The following is a 24,873-nucleotide window of genomic DNA, read 5'->3' as shown; positions in this document are numbered from 1 at the left end:
AGTTGAAACTGTTCTACGAAAAAGCGCGGTGTCCGGGTTGTCCATAATTAAACAAAATGGAGGTGTCCTAAGGACACTATACCCGCCCGTACTGTCCGCAAGGAAGATGGAACTGTTCTCAGAACACATTTGGTGTCCTGAATGTCCATAATTAACCAAAATGGAGGTGTCCTAAGAACGCTACTCCTGTCCGTACTGTCCGCATGCAAGTTGAAGCTGTTTTAAGAACATGCGCAGTGTCTGGGTTGTCTGTAATTAACCAAAATGGTGGTGTCCTAAGAACACTACTCCTGTCCGTACTGTCCGCATGCAAGTTGAAACTGTCCTAAGAAAATGTGCGGTGTCCAGGTTGTCCGTAATTAAACAAAATGAAGGTGTCCTAAGGACACTATACCCGTCCGTACTGTCCTCAAGCAAGATGGAACTTTTCTCAGAACACACTCATTGTCCGGAATGTCTGCAATTAACCAAAATGGATGTGTCCTAAGGACACTATGCCTGTCCGTAATGTCCGGGGCAAGTTGAAACTGTTCTAAGAACATGCAAGGTGTCCAGGTTGTCCGTAATTAACCAAAATGGGCGTGTTCTAAGGACACTATGCCTGTCCGTACTGCCTGTAGTACACCTATGCACATGCGCACCACACCCATAAGTCCTACGAACATTGCGCCTGTCCGTAACTGTCCGTCTCATTTGTGTCACACTTTGAATTAGTTTCAGGGCCCGAACGCTGTCCGTAGAACACCCGTGCATGCGCACCGCCGTTCCCGTACATTTGGTGTCCAGCGGACACCCGTTCCCTTCGCGGACATGTTCGTGACGTCATTATGTGACCGCACCCACGCCGAGCGTGTGTCCTGAATTGCGGACACTGTTCGGGTCCCCGAACATTTTAAAAGTACATTTTCTGGCAATCCAAAGTATTTCATAGTAAAAATTCACCATAGCACATGTCCCAGACAATAACCCTGACTTTCTACATACTTTTTGGGACTTTTTGAGCCGTTTTTGGATGTTCGCTCTGTCTGCGGACAGTGCGGCTGTCCGCGGAGCGTGCACCCACACCCCTATAAAAGGCCACACCCCAGAGCTCATCCTCATTGTGCTTCTGGCTATCTGACAGAGCATTGTCTACTTTGCTGGAAATCTTCCAGATTTTGCTGTTCTTGCTGCTGCTTTCCACCAGACCTGATGGCATCAATACTTGCAGCTCCAGCTGGGGCTACATCTGTCTCAGCACCACCCCCACCTCCTGCACTACCACCACCTCCCCAAGGGCCTGAAGAAGGAAACAGGGGTGAGGATGTAGAGGAGGAGGATGAAGAGGATGACGAGGATGAGGTAGTGGAAGTCCCTACTACCAGCACTCGCCGTGAGTCTTGGGTGTGGTGGTCATTTACCATTCAAGGTGACGTACCAAAAGCATGTGCGAACAAGGTCATCTGCAACCAGTGCAAAATGGTGCTCAGACATGTGAGGCCTGGTTTGTACAGCTTTGGTACGACATCTATGAAGCGACACCTAAGGTCGTTCCACGGTGGGGCCATTCGCAAGGTTGTACCTTGTGATGAACGTAGTAGGTTGAGTTCCTCTACCACATCCTCTGTTTCCACTCCTGTCACCACAAGAGACACTCCTGTGGGACAGCGCATCCCTGAAACTGCTTCACAGGCCATCCATGATGCTGATGACCCTTACCTTTCGAGGGTCACAGTATTGTGTATGTACTGCAATGCAATACTCTGCAGGGGGGAGAGACTTTGAAGTGCTTTCGAGACTGCGGTCAAGAAGCACGAGAAGACCTGCCCACTACCTAAGTAAGGCCCACCCTATAACTTCCTCTCTCCACCAGCCCTCTCTTATACCAGTGGTTGCTATCCCCCCTTACCCTCCTTTCCCCTCCTCTCCTAGTGTGTCGGGTGTTAAAAAACCAAAAAGATATAAAACAACAAAAATAAAAAAAGGCTCTTTTCAGAGGCGCCTTTCACAGTCTAAAAATAGAAGTGACAAATAAAGAGAACAGGGCCCTGTGCATTTTTTTACAAGTCCGCGGACATCTAAAACTTTGGGTTGCTGCCCTATCAAAACCATTGCACTTTTCTGTGGGAGGAAGTGGTGGCTCTGAAAAGAGCCTTTTGGTGGTGTTATTTTGTGTTTAAAAAACTTAAATAGTCAACACCTACTGCAAAATAGATGGCTGTAATTCCACAAAAGTTTGCAATGCATTTTGTACATTTCTCAGAAAAATCTGATTACCAGCATAAGTAAGATGAACTCCATCTCTGCGAAAAATGTATGTGCTACGAAACATGATATTTTCATTGTGGAAAAAGGACATGACATGCCAACATCTCTTAGAAAGGCACAAACAGCCTTATTAACATTCCACCTCGCTTTCTCCATTTGTGGACCAAATGAAAAAGAACGCAGCCACATTTGTCTCTGTGCAATACGACAAAAAAATTACTTGGGAATTTGGAAACATGTCCATGACATTCCCAAGTCCTTCCTTCATCACAAATTGCAAAGAAATTCCAGACACATGTCCTAAACTGTTCCCTCCACAATGAATTACAATTATGTCTGGATGAAGCTCTGTCTCCAAACTAGCACAGAGAGGTACCAAGTCCAACCACTTCATTCCACGCACTCCATGCCAGTGCACTTCCACATGAGGGAATCCAAGATCTGCAGCTACTCCACAACGTTCTGCATGCACCTCCAACCAATGTATCCATGAGTCTCCCAAAATCCAGGTAATCTGTTTTCTGAAACACACAGCCATAGCTACTGTTCTTCTCTCAGGAAAAAGACTTCCTGACAAACTCTCTCCTTACACAACACACCCAGTAAAATTTACTGACCATTCCCTTGCTCTGCTTATTCTCATTTGCATGCCTCTCCACCCCAAAATTCCTTTATGTAATGCGTGCTGTCCGCGCACTACCGTCATGTCCGCGGACATATCGAAAATTTGAGCGTGGTGAATGTAAATTTAAATAGTGTACCCATTTCCCCTTTGAGGTTGGCTCTGAAAAGAGATGTTTTTTTGGGTTTTTTGCAGATGCTTGACAAACACCTGTTATTTTGTATTTTTTTGGGGGGGGGTTCTTCTTACTTTACTACTAAAATCTTCACATAACCTTCTCCAAATCAACCCTTACATTCTAAAGCAGCATAGCATTTCCCAAAAAAGATAAGGAAATGCCATCTTCTTTAAAATAAACAGCATTACTGGAATCAATATTCTCATTATTACAGAAAAACATACCAGCTCTAAGCATGAAAGCACACATGCCTCGGTTGATTGCACACCTAGCAATGTTTTTCTGAGGACAAAAAACAGAACTATTGTCCCATATTGCCTTAGGTAGTAATCCAGAAAAAATTACTTTGGCATTTGGAAGGATGTTCATTATTGTTTGAACCAAGTGTTCCAAATCTGGCAACAACATAGGGGCACTGGCATAGCCCAAATGGAAAGCACCATAGTGCAAAACTACCACATGGGGACTGTTCATCCTGCCGATATCATCACAAACTTGTACAATTCCCTGTACATTGCATTCAGGCACAGTGCTCCACACCACCTCCACTTGTTTAACATCAAAATTGTTTGCCACACGCCTGCAATGAGCACACTGCTGTGAACCATGCACAAACATATCTCCAAGCACAACACCCTGACTTTCTCCACCTCTGCCATCTTCACTACACACAGTCTCTTTCAACACAAATCCACAACCTCAACATCTGATTGGCTGATCCCTACAGTCCCCTTGCCATGCTGGATTTGCTGGAAAACCGCGGACCGCATAACTCTTAGACAGCCCTTTTACCCTTTCCACTTCACTCTCTGTGCCATTCCCTCATTGGATAGCTAAGAAGTCACACAACCATCCACCAATCACATCCAAGACCTCTACATCTAACTCCATCATCAGAGTTCAGCACTTCAAATGTACTGTTGATCACTATGAGTACAAGTCTCATATCATTGGAAAGCACCTACTACCAAAAGTACTTTACAAGTCTCCAAGATTTCTACTTGCAGCTGCATGCATATCCACATGCATGCATGAATACAAACTACAGCTATGCATATTTTCTGCACAGTACATGTACAACTGTTATAAATGCATATAAACAGAGTAACTGCCACTTAACCTACTATAATCAACTGTCAATTCCAAACATGTCTGCTATCTATTTTTCTTTTACACACACACACACCTATCTAAACAATTATAATATTAGAAGATGGGAGAAATAACAATATAATTGTGGAAAAACACTTAGCAGTGTATTATAAAATTACACACAGCCAGTAAAATGTCATGCATCTTCATACACTCACACATATAGACACTATCATTGAATAGCTCCCTGCTGCAATAACACCTCTACCTGTAAATCAAATCATTGTGCTTTATTACCCACACCTTCACAAATGCATACATTCAATGTTTTTCTATACAGTTTCTGCCATTTACCTTATAATATTTGCAAAATAAATACATCATTATTTCTTCTTTCACCTGACATTTTATAACACAGCTTTAAAAAACGAAGTGAGCTTCATACAGTTAATATTCTACTCATTTGCAAAGCATGTTGAACTAAAATATTGTAAATAAAATATAAATGCTGCACATAGTCAAATAAACTGCATGCATATGCTACGTTCAGATATCAAACAAGAATACTACTACAAAAACATAAAAATGAACGTCTCAATTAACATCAGTGCTATAAACTCACAAAATTACTAACTTCTCTCTTTTACAATTGCAGTGAAGACCACTCTCCTGGAAAACAGCAGCATCTGAACTACAAACAACAACTCCAAAGAAACCTGCTCATTCCACAAAAAAAGAGTAAGTACAATACGACCTTAATTTCTCTGCCTAGTCTTTAAATCTCTCCACGGTCTTGCTCCCCCTTATCTCTCCTCCCTCCTCTCTTTCTGCACTCCCTCCCACTCCCTTCCCTCTGCTGACCACTTCCTTCTCACTGTTCCTCTTTCCCCTTGTGCCACATCCCATTTCCGCTCCTTCCATCTCCTAGCCCCCCATGCACTGGAACTCCTTACCTCTCTCACTCCACTCTATTTCTACCTTTTCCTCATTCCACACTTTCCTCAAATCTCTCCTTCTCCATTCCCCACCATGAAACTCCTCCTCCCTTCTTCCCCCTCCCCCCTTGCCTTATCTCCTTGATCATCTCCCTCCCCTCCCCCCTCCCTCCATTCGCACCCTTCACCCCATCCGTTTCCCTCCTCCTCCTCTTCCCCACCCCTACCTCTCTCTCTCAGTTCTACTGCACTACTCTCCTTTTCCCTTTCAGTTTAATTGCTATACTTACTGTTTTGTTGTGCGGTTGATTCATGTAATTTGTGCACCAAAAAAACAAAGATGTGTGCACCATTCTGCCCACAAATCACCATTTATTAAACAGGGATTAGCAGGCAGAATGACACACAAATCCCCGTTTTCCAGAACACAAATAACATACCTCGGCCCCTAGAATGTTAGTATTACGAAACAAAGAACTGTTTTAATTTTATACCATTAGATTTACTATTAGTGCTTCTCCTTGCCACTAGCTCACTTCCTACTGTCATCTGAACCGCAGTATGGTAACATACAAATAGAAGAATAGCCTTGCCAACTGATTGTAGCTGCCCAATGCACAATTACACACCACCACATACATCTTTACCATCCTACTCAGACACTCATGCATACAGCTGTAAGCGATATTCAATCAACACTACAGCTAAGTCAATGCCTAGTCTGGGATGCTGAGGAAAATCCTTATTGATGTATTTTTATAATCAGTTCAGTACTCTGGATGACAACCCTTGTATAACACCCCCCTCTTAGAATCCCCCAGACCCCACTGAGCCAAGAAGTAGGTTTGTTTTGCAAATTAAACAGTTTATTTGAAAAATTAAACAATATATATATATGTCACACTTTTATAATAAATTAATATCTGATAGTACACTTAGACATATGATGTTGATCAACAATGGGTAATCTGGCACCAGCACACTTCTTTACAATCAATGAGGAGTTAGTATAGGATGGATAAAGTAGCAAAAATACTTTTATGGTTTCAAATGGATGCAATGTTGAATGAAAATGCAGTACAGAAACTAACTGATATGGTTTTACAAGATATCATATGTTCACTTTTCCCCTGGTGGCAATTCCCCCCCTCCCTTATATGCAATGCAAGTAGATGGAAGTAACACACACAATTCTCAGGAATGCAATCAAATACAATACGTAATTCAATTCCCACCCCAGCAAGCTTAGAGAAAACAGGTATGAGTTTTAAAACACAGGCCCAAGTGCTTTGAATGTGGTGGCAGTGAAGTGAGAAATATGCTGAAAATGCTTTTAATTCCCTTTAGGAGGTTCAGGGTGAGTGAGAGATACTTGGGATGAGCTCAGGCTCACTTTAGCAATGATTCAGGGATGGTTATTAAGAGGCAAACAAATTTTTAGCAAAAGAAAGCAAAAAACTGCTATCTTTTTACAGGTAAAGAAATCAGGCCAATTCGCAAATCGCGGCAAAATTCGTGAGTGTGTGAATCGCGATTACGGCAAAAGTATAAGTCGGTTTTAGGTTCTAAGCTTTCAGATGAAAGTTAAATTTCGTTCCTAGCCCAAACGGTTCCAGAGATACGGACGATTAAATAAAGGTAGTTTTTCGGATTTAAAGTAAACTCAAAATGACAGGTGACAGCTTGCAGCTACAGAATTGACAGGTGACAGTTGTGCAGCTTTAAAAATGACAGATGACACGATTTCTAGGAGGCAGTTCTACTTAGGTTAAAATAGTTTGGATTAGATTATTTTAACTAAGAGATTGGTTCTGCACAGTTTTGCTAGGTACTCACAATATAAATTTGAACTAGGCCTCGCCACGGATCTGGTCAGGTTTTGGACTGGACTCCGGTTCTGGTCTCGGCACTTCACAGTGATCTGGGTCTGCACTCTGGTTCTGCTCACAGCGGTCTGGGTCACTCTGGATCTCTGGTCTGGTCTCTGGCAATTGTTCTTGGCAAAAGAATTCAAACAGCTCGCCCGGCTGTGGAATAGTTTGCAAATGATTTTAAGGATGCTGAGGCCTGCTGAGAAGAGTTCTCAGTTTGTGGGTTTAGGCCCTTGCTTTAAGTTCTGAAGTAAAGTTCTGGTCTTTGGAGATTGATGGATTTGAAGTCTGGGTCTCTGGATGTGAAGCCGTCGGTCAGCATGCTCCGCATTTTGCGCTTTTTAACTGGTTTTGCAATATCGGACATTTACCCAAAATTACACACATGTGCGCAAGGAGTATGGACATTAATTGATGAAGTGTCAGATTTTTAACATGCAGACATTCGGAGTAAGACCCTATTTTCCGCTAGCAACCCCCCAGAATACACCACAGGGTCCTAACGCCTCTCAAAATGTTCACAGAAAAATCACAAAAATAATGATATTACTTATATAATTCTGACAAGTCCGCACTATGAGTTATCTATCTTTTTAAAATTATGCCCTGGTCAAAAAGGGGTGTGGCTTCCCACATCACAGGGTGGAATAACTGGTTTATCCACTTCCCCCAAGCTCAGCTGCTAGCAGAGGCACTGCCCCTCCCAGTTCCCCTAAGAGGAAGCCACTTTACGATGCCCCCTATATAACATTTGCCTGAGTCAAGGGAGTTGCATTGTTCTGTTCCTTCTAGTTCCCAGGTGCTCCACCCCTAATCTAATCAGAGAGGTGACAACTCCTTTTGGCAAGGGGCAGCAGGATGCAGCTAGGCCTGGGAAGAGTGGCTGAACAGGTTTCTCCTGTCGGGGGTAGTTGTCAGGCAGAATCCAGTTTCATTAAGCCAGGTTTCAGCTAAATGTCACTTTTTGTTCCCAGTTTTCTACATTCAAATCAAACTGACAATTTGTACCTATACATTATATAATTACTTCCTTCAAGTCATTTCAGAATATGGTTTTACATTCTTCCACCTCTTAGCAAGTCTTTCCTTGGTCTGGTTTTGTTTCATTTGTGCAGTTTTACACAAAAGTCTGGTGGTTTTAAAACGCCGGCTTTCTGGTAGTGGTGAGTACTGGTAATGCAACCATTTTTGGGATTAAGAAAATGAATTCCCCACAGTTCTGAGTTGCTTTTTTTTTTTTTTTTTTTTTGCAATCAGCATTGCCATTCCCAGTGGCTTCAGGCTACTGTGTGTGTAGCCCAATGGTGGTTTTAGGCAGTCCTCCTGTGCTCACAACATAGGCAAAAATGGGTGGCAGCCTTTTCTTCATTTTTTCCCTGTGCACTCTCTGGGGAGTTCTGGCCATCATGATGTTTTCCATGCCAGTACTGCACAGTTTTATGGTAGGGCTTGCATGCATGGGTAAAAACATCCCACACAGCACATATACATTGCACAACAGCCCAACACATGCCTTCTTTTTTTGTTTCAACAGACCCCACATAATGCCTACCAGAAAGCAAGTCCGTAGAAAGCAACACAGAAATAGAGCAAATGAAAATAAAAGTGTCCAAAATAAGCATCCATCTCTGGCAAAGTTTGTACAAAAATTTCAAACAAAACAGCTAATACAGTCATTTAGCAAAACAAAACAATCTTCCAATACAGAAACTTTGCCTCCTCTATCAAAATGTAAAAGAAAACAGAAAATGATTAACAAGAATGCAGCTACCACTACTGCTAAAACTGCTCCTATAAATCTTGATATAGTGGCAAGTAACCATACCAAAAAAAGTATTTTAGCAAAAATGTTCCGCCACAGAGTCCTTCAGAATCTTATAAAAACAGGAGACAAATCATGCACAACCCTTAAAACCTACCGTAGAAAATTAATCTTAGAAGCTTTGATAGACAGTGCGATCCTTCTCAAAAGGAAGTTATTCATTTTAGTGTTAAACAGAATGAAACCACTAACAAAACTACTAAATTACAAAAAAGGCTTCTCAATAAACGGGATGTCAACAAAAATAACTTCTTAAATATCTGTGGAGGTGAATGGAGACACACCACGAGCACAGAACCATATTTCAATGAAGACGCATACAAATAAAAGCAAACAAACACAATTGCCAAACGTAGCAGTGGACGAGGGTATGAAAAACTTAATAATAGCATATTGCAACAAGAAATACTGCTTACAAAAATATCCCCAGAAAACTCAGTATCACCTCTCCATTTGACTGAGTATACAAATGGCCATGCACGTCAATGTGTAACATTGTCAAAAAATCTTTCAAATGTTTACGCCAGTTCCTCAATCAGTATGTGAAAGGCAAAGACAACATCAAAATGAAACTACTACAAAATATGGATACCTGTCCAGTGTGCAAATACACAGCACTACAAGGACATTCATTAGCCTGCATTTCAGGACCTATTTGCAAAAGCACCTTCCATCATATCAAAATGATATCAACACATCATTCAACTATAAGAAATCTAGTCTATAAACTGTACTATGCAAAAAGTCCTGCTTTAGCACTAGCCAATTTAAATAACAATCTTCTACATGGTACAGCTAAAGACCTACTCGAAGAAATAGAACATATCCAGAGAAAATATTTTGGGAGTGAAAGCCACTTACAAAATGCAATAGCTTTACAACAGACTAGCAACAATTGTACAGTTGGCAACCGTCTACTGCACACATACAAATAAGAAATACTAAGATTTAAAAGCACATCCGCTGAAGTACCAAACCATGTGTGCGTGTGTTGCCGCAGAACTTTTTATAAAAGTAACACAAAAACTGTAGACATAACATATAGAAGAAAACGAAGATTCCAAATGGTTTTAATTAGCTCTTTACCTTATAGCAGAAAACAAATACGAAATAACTGACCCCTTAATACTTTGCAGTTACTGCACTACAAAACTTGACAAAAACCAAACTCCTTCACATGCTATCACAAATAACTTCCCACTACCAAAACCCCTGCAACAACTCAATTTATATGAGAGCATCATTATTCAAACAGTGCACCCATTTCAAGCAATAATATGCCTTCAACCAAAAACAGCAAATTTACCTCCCTCTGAATTAGTGAAAGGCATTCATGGCAAAGTAGTCTATTTACCATTAGATCTGAAAGAAAATGTGCACACTCTGGGAGTGCAACGTCCAATAGAACAATCTTTAATTGTCTTAGTTAATGGTGTACCTACAAAAGACCAAACAATTTGGCAACAACTCGTAGACTTACATAAAGTTAGACAAGCCTTGCAATATCTAAAAGACAATAATGAATACTACAAAGAAATGAATATTGAAGAAAACTTGAGGGAAACCACTGAAATAATTCAAGAGTCACCAGAAACTGGTCAATTTGAACTTCTAGATCATGCTACAGTATCCAATATTTTAGACCATTATACAATTCATCCATTACACGCTAATGACACTATAGATGATGCACTAGAAATGTACCAAATGCGACAAAACAAAGGATCACCAACTAGCATATGGGAAAAAACTATAGAAGCACATGATTTTCCTCTACTCTTTCCTACTGGGAAAGGAGGAAGGTACGATGATAGACCCACTCAGATAACAGCATCAGAATACCGCTCGTTACAAATGTATTCTGAAGATCCCAGATTTAGACAAAATACATATTCCACCTACTCTTTAAAAGTGAACCAGCAACTCTATGTTACTGAGTTGCACACATATTGAAATCAGGTACCCACTTTCAAAATATGTCAGCTACGCAATTACTACAAAAAGTGCAAGGAAAAGATGATGTTTTACAATAAAGCATTACAGATCTGTTAGCAAACATGTGTGGTACTAAAGAGTACTAGTTCCGACGTCATGGAGATGTACGTTGTATGATAAGAAACCTTGGCCCACCCACTTTGTTTGTTACAATAAGTTGTGCAGAATATGCATAGGAAGATTTACATGATTTCCTACGCATATCAAACAAAAACAAAACAAACATAGATATAGTAACACCTGGAGAACTTTACTCTCTAGATCCTGTTAATGTTTAAAGATATTTCCATCATCGCTTCATTGCTATGCTACACTTTATTTGTAATACAACTGTTCCTCCCCTCGGAGAAGCGCAACACTTCTTTTGGAGAAAAGAATACCAAGCCAGACGAGCACCACATATCCACATGTTTTTATGGATTAAAGATGCTCCTAAATTTGGTCAAGACAGTGATGCCAAAGTTTTACAGTTTATCTAAAAATATGTCACTTGTGAAATTCCATCAGAAGCAACAAATGGTGATCTTCATGCACAAATTGTACAATTTCAAAGACACAAATGTGGGAAATATTCTCGTGGAAAATACAAAAACAAAGGGAAATACTACACAAAATGCTGCTTTGGTTTCCCTAGACCAGTTACAGAAACAGGTGAAGTGAACAACTTCATGTCTTTAGTTAGACATAGTGTTAAAGGTAAATCACCTAAGAACACATATTACATAAAAAGAACAGAAGAAGCAAAATATATCAATGAGTACAATGCAATCATTACCCTCTTATGGAATGCAAACATAGATGTGCAGTACATTGCAGACAATTCCACTGCAGTTGCACGATATGTTACAGCCTACTTAACCAAAGAAGAAAAAACAGAGCTTCAAGACCTCTGGAATGACCTATTATCGGACAAAACACTGTCTCAGAAATTGTACAGCTTAGGCATAAAAACGCTCTCACATAGAGAATGTGGCTGCGATGAAGCTGTAGATTGTTTAACCGGTACTGCTTTGTATTTAAAATCTGAAAATATAGTATGGCTAAGTCTTGGTCCTGTTAAATCTAGAAAAAGAGTTCACAAATCATATGATGACATAGAAACAATAGCCAAAAATGATTCCAACAGCCAAGACATTTTGAAAAACTATTTACAAGACACATACTACTCAAACAGGAGTACCACTTTCGAAACCATGTGTCTACACCACGTAGCCCAAAACTTCACATACATAAATAATATAAAACCTGATGAAAATAAAGGTAGATACAGAGTAACAAATTGTGAAGGCAGCTTAGTGAAACTTACCAAATAAAGCTTAATTAATCATATCAAATTGTCATTAAAAACTCCTCAACATAACGAACTATATTACATGTCCCTGCTACAACTTTTTAAACCATGGAGAAAAGAAGAAAAGATACTAGATATCTATGACTCCAATGAAGACGCATTCAAAGCAAATGAAAGCACTATAACCAATGTAAACTTTATATAGTACAAAACAATGTTGCACAATGAACAGCAACACGAAGAAGAACTCCAGGCCCAACTAGATAAGGAAACTCCCCACAGTAGTCAACCTTCTGTAACAGGAAGCCAAGAACCACTGGGACAGCCACTAATAGCAAATGAGACAGAATTAGCTATGACAGAAGTCGAAAACACCACGTGTCACTATGAAGAAGATACAGAAGACTTGACTGCACTACAATAAAAACTGAACAAAGAGCAGCGTACCATTTTTCAAGAAGTAACAAAAGAAATTGCACATGGTGTACAACATGAAAATAAAGAATGTATCTGCCAAAATTACAAACCTATACTACTATACGTCAGTGGTGAAGCTAGTTCAGGCAAAACATTCTTAATCAAAATCATCAGCAAGTTCTGTCAACAATTGGCAAGCAATAAACTGTCAGCTGTTGTAACTGCCCCCACAGGTTTAGCTGCCTACAACATTGGGGCTGTCACTTTACATCGATTACTACTCCTTCCAATAGAACACCAAAACAAATTAGAATATTACAAACTTTCTACAGAAGCCGCAATGGAACTATGCAGAGTGTTAAAACAAATGAAAATGCTACTGATAGATGAAGTGAGCATGGTCTCCAACCTAATGTTGGCTTTGATTCACCTCAGATTACAAGAAGTACTCAAAACAAACTACGAAAAGCTCTTTGGAGGAAAACACATTATTGTTTTGGGAGATCTTCTTCAATTGACACCAGTGAAAGGTGAACATATTTTTAAAACCTTAGGACACAAACTCTGCTGTATAACTTTTGGCAACATAGGAAATGTTAACCTTTGGCAACATTCCCAATACAGAGAATTAACACAAAACATTTTTAAAAGTATTAGAGTTGGTGTACTATCTCAAGAAGCACAAGCAATATTAAAAACCCTGCACATCCATGCACTTTATGGCCATAACTCATGTGCTACTGATGTCATGGAACAATTAGCACACAAACATGTCAATTGTATGTCCTTGATGCCAACTCTTGCATGCTGTTCCAAATTCAATGAAACAATGTTGAAAAAAGAAATGCAACCAATAATTGAAATTTGCTCCGTAGGCAAACTGGACATACATGGTATGACACTACCCATGTGTCAACAAGCCACAACAAGACTAAATACCTTAGAAATCACTATCTCTAAAACAGCTGGTTAGGAGAAAATATTAAAATTATCTTTAAACTGTAGAGTAATGCTTAAACGTAACTTTGACGAGGAGCATGTTCTAGTTAATGGAGCACTTGGTACAGTTGCTGGCTTTCAAACATACCCACGTGACAACAACATTCAGTTCGTCAATATCTCTAGCATACACAGTCACCATTCACAAATCACAAGGGGCCTCATTACGACTCAGGTGGTAAGGGGTTTACAGCGGCGTAAACAGCGCCGACCCTTACCGCCTGATTCCGAGGTCCCTTAGCGCCATGGAGGTTTTAACACCTGCTTTTAGCAGGTGTTAAAATCCATGGCGCTAAGGGACCTTGATGTTAATTACGCCACCGTAATTTACGGTGGTGTAATTAACGCCTTCCCCACTCCCATTATGCCCTATGGGGCAAAAATGGGAATGGGGAAGGGTAAATGGGGATTGGGGATTTACCGCCCCGCCAACCTCGAAATGGGGCGGTAAGTCCGCCAACCACCATGGCGTAAACGTAGTTTACGCCATGGTGGTAAAGGTACGACCCAGGCGGTACCGCCTGGGTCGTAATGAGGCCCAAGGTCTTAACCTATATAAAGCATTGATAGATATTGGGAACACAGTCTTTAAAGAAGGCATGAGCTACGTAGCACTATCACACTTACGTACACTTGACGGTCTATTTCTAATCAACTTTGATGCAAGTAAACACTGACATTCCTTGCATTTTAGAATACAATAGACTAGGTTCACTATACACCCCCATCTAAAATCCTATCCTCTTCCACAGAAAGCAAAACGTTGTAAAAGAAAACTACTTCAAATAGAAATACAACAGGATCTCGCTGCAAATCCTCCAAGGAGAATAAAAGAAGCTAATACTTCATCAATTACTACAGCCAAAGAAGAATGTACTACTCAAAGTAACTCAGGTACTTCTTCAAAGAAGCAACACACACTCCGAAGAAATCACTTGGACACAGAACTATCTGGTCCATTCAAATTTTCAAATATAAATTGTGTAAATTGCCATGCAAATGTAGCAATAAAAATTCTATTTCAATTGCCACCACTTGTTGACAACATTTACTTACACAATACAGACCAATTGTGTTTGCAAATGTTAGTCCTTCATAGAAATGCAAGCAACAATCCTGACAACACATATCGGGCCTCATTACAACTTTGGAGGTAGCCATGCCCTTAGTAAGGGCATGGCTGCCTCCAAAACCGTGTCCAAGTCCGGATTCCCTGAATGGGGAATTACCAGACCATTCTGAGTTTGGAGGGCCTGGTAATTCCTCCTTCAGGGAACCCGGGCCCAGACCTTCCCCATTCCCATTTGAGCCCCCATAGGGCTCAATGGGGCTCAATGGGAATGGGTGCAGGAGCTAACAATGGACTATTACGACCGGGCCGTTGTTAGCTCCCTGGTCCCCTCGCGGGACCTAATCTGGACGTCTGGTAAAACCAGACGTCCACATCGGGTCCCGCGAGGGAATCTCGTAATAGTGCAGAATGCGTTTAATGGTGCCGGCACCATTACCGGCGCCGTTAAACGCATTCTGAACAGGTCGTAATGAGGCCCATAGTGTTCATGGAATAAGACAAGAATTAGACTACTGTGCTGGAATGGTGAAATTCACTATAAACTCACAAGAAGTTCCACAAGAATGTCGAATGTACTTACTACAAGTACTGGGAAACAAAAAACATACCCATAAATGAAATCTTTCATATTTCATACATGTGAAAACATACATGCACTCTGTGCAACAATATGGCACAGGAACAAATCCCTAATGAACGTTTTGTGTATGTATCCATACCTAACTGTGAATCTGTTCCATTTCAGCAACTTGTACAAAATGCAAACCATGGCTGATGATGTATTACCTGGAATTCAGATAATCGCTCCACCTTACAAATACAAACACATAGTAAATACTTAATACTAATGCTTTTACGTTACAATGCAGATGGTACCAAAAACAACTGCAAGCTGACTGGATTCGCACATCGTCAAGTATCACTTGGTAAGAAAACCTTCACAACAATAGGTATAATCTGCCATGCAGGAGCCACAACCAATGCAGGTCACTACACTGCATATATTAAAAAGAATTGTGGATGGTTGTTAAAATGTAATGATAGTACCATTACTCTAAAGCAAATATTACCAGCAAATCATATGAACACTTATTTCATATTCTAAAAACCAAAATGTAATAACTAATATGTGCATAAAGATTAATACATTTCAATTGGAAAACTATAAACAGTTAGAATACGCCAACACATATCTAACTGCCCCAAGATTCGGAAACAACCAAACAGATAAATCAATACCACTAAATTATAAGAAGAAATAAACAGTTAGAATACACCAACAGGTATCTAACTGTCCCAAGATTTTGCAACAACTAAACAGATAAATCCATACCGCTAAAATATAACAAGAAATAAACAGTTAGAATACGCCAACAGGTATCTAACTGCCCCAAGATTTTCCAACAACCAAACAAATAAATCAACACCACCAATAACTAATCTGTGCATAAACATTAATAAAACCTTAATTAGAAAACAATAAACAGATACAATACACCAACAGGTATCTAACTGCCCCAAAATTCTGCAACAACCAAACAGATAAATCAATACCACTAAATTATAAAAAGAAATATACAGTTAGAATACACCAACATGTATCTAACTGCCCCAAGAATCTGCAACAACCCAACAGATAGATTAGCAATTTGAGAATATAAATAAAAAACTATAACCATTTACAATTCGACAACAGGTATCTAACAATCTGCAACAAGCCAACAGATGGAACATTAGCCAGAATCAACAAGTAAACACTGAAAACAAAGAAAGAAATGTACTGTACCATAACAAAAAAGGTTTTTTTTAATCCAACATGGATTTTTTTTCCCACAGACCCAATGATTTAAGCAACAAACACAGAAACTGAGCAAATTGCAATTAAAAGGGTCAAAATAAAGCAGAAATGTCTATTATTCAATGTAATAAGTCTTTATAAACTACCTACACTAACATGATCTTTTCTTTTATCACAGAAATTGAAAAAGAATATATCTGCTCCAGTTACCCATGTCATGAAAAAATATATCCAATCACAGAAAATCAAACAGTAAATATATTATAATAAATACAACTCATAAATACTGCTCCATAACACAACCATTGAAGCAAACATCTAACCATACACCACAATACAAAATGTTTACTTCCATGGATATGTTATACTGCAGTGCTTGTCACCAAACTCTACAATCTTAATGACATGACGTAGCCAAAACTTCGCATACAAATTATACAAATCAAACAACACACAAACTGTAGATTTGCAAATATTTGATAGCTATTGAATTCTATGGGTGTGATATGCTGCAGTGGTTGTGGCCAGGGCCTAGAGTCTTGGGTGCATGGCCTACGGCCTTCGGCCATGCACCCAAGACTCTAGGCCCTGGCCACAACCACCACAGCATATCACACCCATAGATCACACCCATAGAATCAAACATTTTAACTGGCTATATGGGCTACTGCATTGCATTTGTTATGTCCGTGGACAGCCAAAGTGACCGCGGACATGACAAACACATCAGGGGTGCCTGCCACCTAAACAAATACAGCATTGTACCCATCTCCTACTCCCCCACCCTCCCCAAGCACTCTTACACACCAACACACTGGCCAAAGTTGTATTTCTCCTCGTTCTTCACTGCACTGTCCGCGGATGTCCGCAGATCCAAGATGGCGGGCGCATCGAAACAATATGACGCACCTCACGTTTCATTCCAGCTAATCAGCGAACACGTCGCATTTCCGTAGACATGACGCAAGCGAATAGCCAATCGGTGTCCTGTCCGCGGAGCGAATAGGGAAATGTGTCCGTGGAGCGGACATAGATATCACTATTTTTTTGTGACCTACTTTTTGGTCTTTTTGAAAAAAACTACTGGACTGATTTCCACCAAATTTATAAAAGCATGCTTTTGGGACCAAGCCGCCGCTCCTGATGCAAATTTGGTGAAAATCCGTCCAGCGGTTTGGGCTGTAACCAAACTTTGCAAAAAAATTCAGAGTGGGTCATATACCATTTTTGCAAAGTTTGGTGAGGATTCGTCCAGGGAGAGTGAAGTTATAAGCCACCCAAAAAGTGCTCTTCCTATGGGATTAGCTACTGAACCATAACTACACAGTCACTACAGTGGCTGTGTAATAGAGAGAGAGAGAGAGAGAGTACATGATACCACAAATATTAAATATTAAACTAATGGAGCCAAGGTTATTTGATAGGTGCTGGAGTTTGTGGTTTCAAGCTTTCTCTTTCCTGTCTGGTGGGGATGCCCTAAACTGTATTCATTTTGGAGGGTAATCTTTAAAGAAATCAATAATGTTTTTGATGTAACCTTTCCATGGCATCCCGGAGTAGTGCTGCATTGGATCGCAGTTGGCCTCAACTATCCATTCCACTTTACACAGAGGTAAATTCATACTACAATTCTTTTGGCAGCAAAACGTGTCGTTGGAGCAAATTTGAGAGACCCTGACATGCAGATAATGAGCTTGTGGTGCCACAAATTGTAGCACCTGCTCGCTATGGAAAAACTCATCAAACTTTGTGGACATTTTGAATGACTTTTCTAATAAGTGGACACCTTTGCTTTTGTACTTAGCCCTTGGTTATAGAGAATTATCTCTCCCACAGAGACTTCAAGACTTGACTTTGCTTGGGCTACAATATATATGATGCATAAAGGACATTAAATTAGACCAAGACCTGTTTGTTCTTCTTGCAAGCCATACTATTGCTGTGAAGATTTTAATTTCAGTGCTGTTTACTGCTGTGCATGTTATTCCTCCTTTATGGTTTTCGTGTTTTCTGTTGAAAGCATTGTTCTGGCATGTAGGGGAAGTGGGATGAAAAAGCTTTTTTTTTTAATTCTCAGTTTTGACAAACATACTCTCTGTGACATTCCGTTGACCTATTTCCCCCTGCCTGTCATTGTTGATCTTTTGCTTATCCTTTTCATAGCAATTTTTTTTTAAATGGGGATATTTAGCAATCCTACCACCTGGTTAGAGAATAAGGTGCTACTAGTCACTACAAATATATAATGGAAGTTTGGCTATTCTCCAGATGACACTGACACAGTTTTCCACCGTCATTTGGATATGAAAATGTGGATTTATTAACCCCAAACCTCTTAAACTTCTGAGGGTTGTTCATCTTAGTTATGTACGAACAATGAATTAATTCCAAAACCTACAACTAGTTCAATAGCTCTTCAGTAATGGAACATCTGACACCTGTTGCTATGCACAGCCTGATTAACATGAGACAGCCACTGCCTTCCGACAACATAATGTCTTACTGCATCACTGGACTAGGAAACTAATCTGGGTGTGCATGGTCCCGCTTTCTTGACTTTTATCCCCCAGATGAATGCCTAGCTGAACTTCCACACAGATTCTTTGGAGCCAGACAGGATCACAAAAGAGGGTCACCAAATCGGAACTTCAGTAAATATGTCCAAAACGTCTCTCCAAAGCTCTCATAAAGCATCATTCACAATCTGAAAGACAGGGTTTATATACAGTACAACACAATATGGTTGCCATGCAAATCTTTTGAAACACTCGGTCAAACTCTGTGTACATTCTTGAAGGGTCCAGTGTCCCTCATGAAAGAACTATTCATGCAAAATATCTTTCAGTAAAACCAATATAAAGAGCAGTAATACTTGAATGGGGTAGTGGTTCACAGTCAATCAAGTTCCATACAAAGGAAGGACATCCTTTGACATTTCCCCCCTGTTGGTTGATGCCCACTCAGGGATGAAGTTACATTCGTTTACAGGGAACACCTTTCAACTAATGCATGATCAGTGATAGAAGCATATATCTGAGTCTGGATTTCTCTTAATTGCCAAGAGGTAATATTGTCCATGCCCGCAGAACATTCCGTTAGAAGGGAAATCAGCCTTTTGTTTCTAGTCCATGGATTAGCAAAGCCTCATGGAATGCCATTTGATTCTTCTTTACTTGTACATTAATAATCTAGAGAGTTCTATAACCTGATGGCTATTGTTGCGCTGATATGTACATGGCATGCAAGTTTACTCAGTTGCATGTGTTTTTAATGAACTTTCTTTCACTGTGTTTTTTAACATACTTTAACCCCACATCTTTTACTGATAATGTTTTTCCTGCATTGTGATGGAAGAAAATCCAGTGAAAAAAATCTCTGGTTAAAATTAAAACAATGAATACCATTCAATCGACACACTTATCAGTCGCATGCTCCAAGACAACACAATAACAGGACAACGAGTGCAGGTGCAATGTTCTTGGTTCTAAAATAAAACCAATAACTTGTGGAACGTACCCTAGTGCATATGCTTGCGATCATATGAGTCAGGGCTGCACACCACATTAGTGCTTACAAGCGAATCTGTTATGCATGTAGCACTACTGCAAAATCAATAAATTACTAAATCTGCTAAAGGAACATGTTTTAGTTTATTTTTGATAATAAAAGTAAAACATCCCGGCAAATCGATTTCCCTTCACGAGGAACTGCCAAAGGGTTGCAAGAGAGATAAAAGAAAAGATAGAATAAAACAATATTGTGGATTTACAGCAGTGAATAATCTGCTAATATGGCCCCACTAACATGCAGACTTCCCTTCCCCATTGAGTCTTTTACTAATTCCTTAAATAATTCACCAAAGCTCCTAGGCTACTTCTGCAGAAGGTGATTTGTTTGCCAACAAGAATGCTTCAATGTCATATACCTCTTCCCAGCATGTTTTGTGGATGATACATGGTTTAAGGACCATATTACTGTAAATTGTAACTGCTGTGGGCACAGTTTTGCATGCTAATTGCATAGGGCAAACATTTCTACAGAGCGAAAAACATATTCTTTCAACGGTTTTGCACAAGGGCTACACACCAGTGTTAATGCCTAGTTCATAAAGAATAGCGTTTTTTGTACAAGGGTTTACACCCAGTGATAACGCTGTGCTAAAGCTTAGTTTAATGACATCTGTCATCCAGATTGTGAGCAAGGAAATACAAATGGGCGTGCTCATGTCCTCGTCTTCGGGAAACACACTCTGCCTTTTGAAATGTATTTAGACAGTCGTCAACTATTTTCAATGCCTGAACACATCGAGCCACCTGTTTGAATGAATCCTGTCTTTTGGTCTCTTCTTTCACTAGGCTATAGAAGGAAGAAGTGACTGTGGCTTAATTCACAAGATCAATATATGTAAAGCACCCCATTGAAAAACATTGTTGATGTCAATGTACAGGTCATAATTTATATAATCAGAAAACGGTAAGCTTTCAACCAACTATGTCTGTCCTCAGAATGTCTGGCATTTTATCTGTTGTATTTGTTTATTGGTGTGTCCTTGATTGTATTTACAGCACAGTATAGATACCAGCTAAAGAAAATATCATAATGGTATATATTACATGATGCTGTTACTTGTTGTACACTTTCCCGTGTTCTTCCCACTTGGGCTGTAAAGCGCTGCTTTGCTTCCTGGAGCTAGGCCCACGCTCAATACGTTCCTTAATAATACGTTGTGTTACGTGGCCCTTCTAGAGCGCATTCACTGCTGCTGTCAGTTTGGCCTTGGAGTCCGTGCAGTGCTAAGGGCTGTCTGCGGGTGCATCACATTAGCAGCTTCACAGTATCTGGCAGTCTGTGGTCTCAGCTTGAATTGCATGAATATGACGCAATTCGGGATAAAATACATGTGCAAAGGCAGAGGGGACTAATACTTTGAACTCGGCATTACCCGAATTATTTCACTATCTGTGGGGTTGGATATTGGGATTGTTGGTTAGGACAGCTGTTAGTGAATAGGTTGAAGTAGGCTTCAGACTAACTGTGTGAATATGGTTCTTGTGCAAAAGAGTTGTAGCGAGAGTGTTTTCATTTATCCCATCTAGTTATCCCAGGTCAACTGGTCACAGTTGTGGGTCTGTATGCACTAAATACTCTTTTCTATAGCTGGTATGCATACATACCTGACCCTGTAGACTATTTCAATCCCAAATGTAGTAAAGGAAATGTATATGTTCATGGCCATTCCATGAGGATGTGGCCAGATATGTTTTTCATTATTGTTCCATCCCTCAAACTTGTGACAACGTCTGAAGGTTACAGGGTGTCACCGTGATATGTTTCCAGATGCCAGACTGGTGTGGGGTTAGCGAGGACTTGTGAGGACGGTAAGTGCTGGGAATAGTGGTCAATGAAGAGGGGGCACAACGAGCTGGCCACCATTAGCAATGCTTTCAAAGTTAATGTTTGATGTTTTATTCAAAACTGAAAATGGCTATGAAATTCAGACCCCAGGATGTCCTGCATTACCTGAACAGAAACTAGCGCTTGGCCTGAGCATCACTAATTCGTTTTTAATTTCTATCCTGGATGCAGAGGTAGAAATGTTAAGCAGCAACAAATGGGGACAAGCCTCTTAAGGCCTATCACCTGAAATTGACTCACAGTACCCATGTCGATGTAGGGTGGGGTGCCATCTGATGTTACTTGGGTGTGTTATGCCCACCCCCGTGGTCCCTGACAATCAATGCATATCTGAGTGCCTGCCATGCAAGGAGGACCAGCGGGACACGCAGTATGACAATCACACTAGGCAACCATGAGCTCGCCTCACGTCCGTGGGAGGAGCCGCCCCAGAGATCAGGCGGGGCTGAGGTGCAGATCTCTCAGCGCAGCCAGTGGCAGCAGCAGCCAGGCGTGTGCAGGTGGGCAAGGGGCAGGTGCGCGGAGATTCAGGGCACTACACGCCCGTCTGTGGTCCCGCATTAGCTGACGAGCCTGCGCTGCTGCTGCTGCTGCTTGAAAAGCCCCACAGTCCAGAGGCAGAGACCCGCCACAGGGGACACTTCATTGTGTTGTGGCCACGCAGCGATCACCTGCCCAAGAAGGGTTACCACAAGCAGACCTTCCGGACGTAGAGCTTCAGCAAGGCCAGCGCCTGCCACCTGTCCATTGACACATCCCTTACCAAGCTCTTCCAACGATTGACCCTGACCTGCAGGTACTGGGGGAGCGGTACAGGCCCTGGCAGCAGCAGGTTCCAGTATGATGCAAGTACGGGCACCTCAAGGGTCACAGGGCTATCATTCTGATGCGCATAAGTGATAGGAGCCATGTACTGCAGCGCACAACCGACGCTATTGCATTTGACACATATACGACCCATGGACATGTATTGGAATAGACGTTGGTGGCGATACTCGCATGCGGCAGTACTAGTTATGGTGTGTCTACTGAGACAGGGCAGGGGCTATGGTGTGGGTACTGACAAACGTCATGGGTCATGGTGTAGATACTGACAAGATAGGGGGCAATGGTGCACGCACTGAAACAGTAGAGGCTGTTGTTGCACATGCACAGGCAAAGACTGTGGTGTGGGCGCTTGTATACACGAAAGGGGCTATGGAGCAGGGACTGTGACACAGTCGGGGCTATTGCACAGTGTTGTCACACGACAGGGCTATGGAGCAGGCACTGAAATACAACAGGGGCTATGGCCCTGACACATAACGAGCTATGCATGATGCACGTGCTGGCAGGGGATATCCTGCATGGAATATGATTCGAGAACTGGCAGCTGACAAGGGATGCTAGAAGTACTGACAGCTGGCAGGAGCTGTGGGACAGGTAGTGATACAACAGGGCCTATTGCAGAGGAGCCGACACACAGCAGGAAGTATGGGTAAGGTTTTGACTTACCAGAAGGTATTTCAAAGGTACTGAGTCGTACCAGCTGGCAGGTTACATGACAGTTATCATGACACACATGTATGGGCACCCACACCAGGGGGTCATTGTGTAAGTACGGACATCTTTTTCAGCTATAGTATGGTTACTGACAACTCACAGGGCCGTGCTACCGAGGTACTGTCACGTTACAGGGGCTTAGGTCTTATTAGCAGAGAGCATGGTATTGACTCTACATTGGGCAATTGTGCAGATACTGACCCATGATCCGCCACCAGCGTAGTTCGCCGGGGCCCAAGAGGATTGCGATCAGTGTTCTTTAGCAAAAAAAGTGGCACACGTGTTTTTCAAACAGAATAGTTTTCATGGTTTCTTGCGACGGACAGGCTTTTTCAGGATAAAAATCGTAAGACAAATCCAACCTTTTGAAGTGACGCTAGAAAAATACGAATGTCTGAACTCGCTGCCTTAACACCAACGTTTGGAATCGAGTGTCATCTTTGCCTTTGAGCTCGGTGACAATGTCAACATCTTTGCCAAGTAAGCAGTATGTCTTGGTTACAAAACCTGGCTGTGAACAGGGCAGAAACCATGGAAGAATGCCAGGACTTCAGAGGTAGTTTGTGCTGGCATCTCAAGGGGTGTATGCGATCAGGATAAATCATATTTTCAGATGTGTTTGTTTGTTTATTTATTTATATAGCGCCCTAAACCCGGAGGTATCTGGGTGCATTTACAGAGTTGCATTTACAATCAGTAACATAGATACGGAAGAAACATGTACAGTTGATTATTCGCATTACAGAATATTAATATGTGAGATATATTTTATATTTGCAAGCTTAAGTTAAAATTATTTACAAATATGTCATGGTAATACAAGATTATACATCATTAGAGAAGAGCCATTCTTTGGTCTTTTTTCTGAAACTGTAGTAGGAAGGTTCTGATCTTAGGGCTACAGGCATGGAGTTCCACAGTTTGGCTGCCAGTACAGGAAAGCTGCTACCACCTGCTTTCTTGAGCTTGTAACTAGGAACACTAAGGCAATATGAGTGCATGGTTCTGGTGGGTCGGACAGATGTGTTTTTGGTGAATTTGCTAGGTATTTGGGGGGTGAGTTAGCGAGACATTTGTGGGTGAAAGTTAATGGTTTGAATTTGATTATTTCACTGATAGCCATTTAGTGTTCCGTCTGAAGGGTGGGATATGCTGTGTTCTAAGAATAGCAGTTTTTAGTGCATTGTTTTGAAATATTTGCAATTTGTTTACATTGTGTTTACTAGACCCTAGGTATAAGGTGTTATAGTCGTCTAGTTTAGACATGATTAGTGCTCTGGCCAGGGTAGTACAGCTAGATGTCGAGAGAATGGTTTACATGTATTCATTAATTGCATGTGTAAGCAATGGCGGAGGCTGTGGCATTGACGTGCCTTTTCAAGTTTAAGGCTCCGTCAAGATAAAAACCCAAGGTTTTTACCCCCTTGTATACTGGGACAATGTTACCATCAATATTGAATGATTTGAATTAGTTACTAAGTTTGTTTAGTCATGATGTTGAGCCAATGAGCAGAAGCTCTGTCTTTTTATCGTTCAGACATAGGCCGTGAGTGGACATCCAAGCTTAGATAATAAGG

The sequence above is a fragment of the Ambystoma mexicanum genome, chromosome 4q (assembly GCF_040938575.1).
Source record: "Ambystoma mexicanum isolate Mex_15411 chromosome 4q, UKY_AmexF1_1, whole genome shotgun sequence".
Classification (NCBI taxonomy): Eukaryota; Metazoa; Chordata; class Amphibia; order Caudata; family Ambystomatidae; genus Ambystoma; species Ambystoma mexicanum.
Note: the sequence above shows the minus strand (reverse complement) of the source record.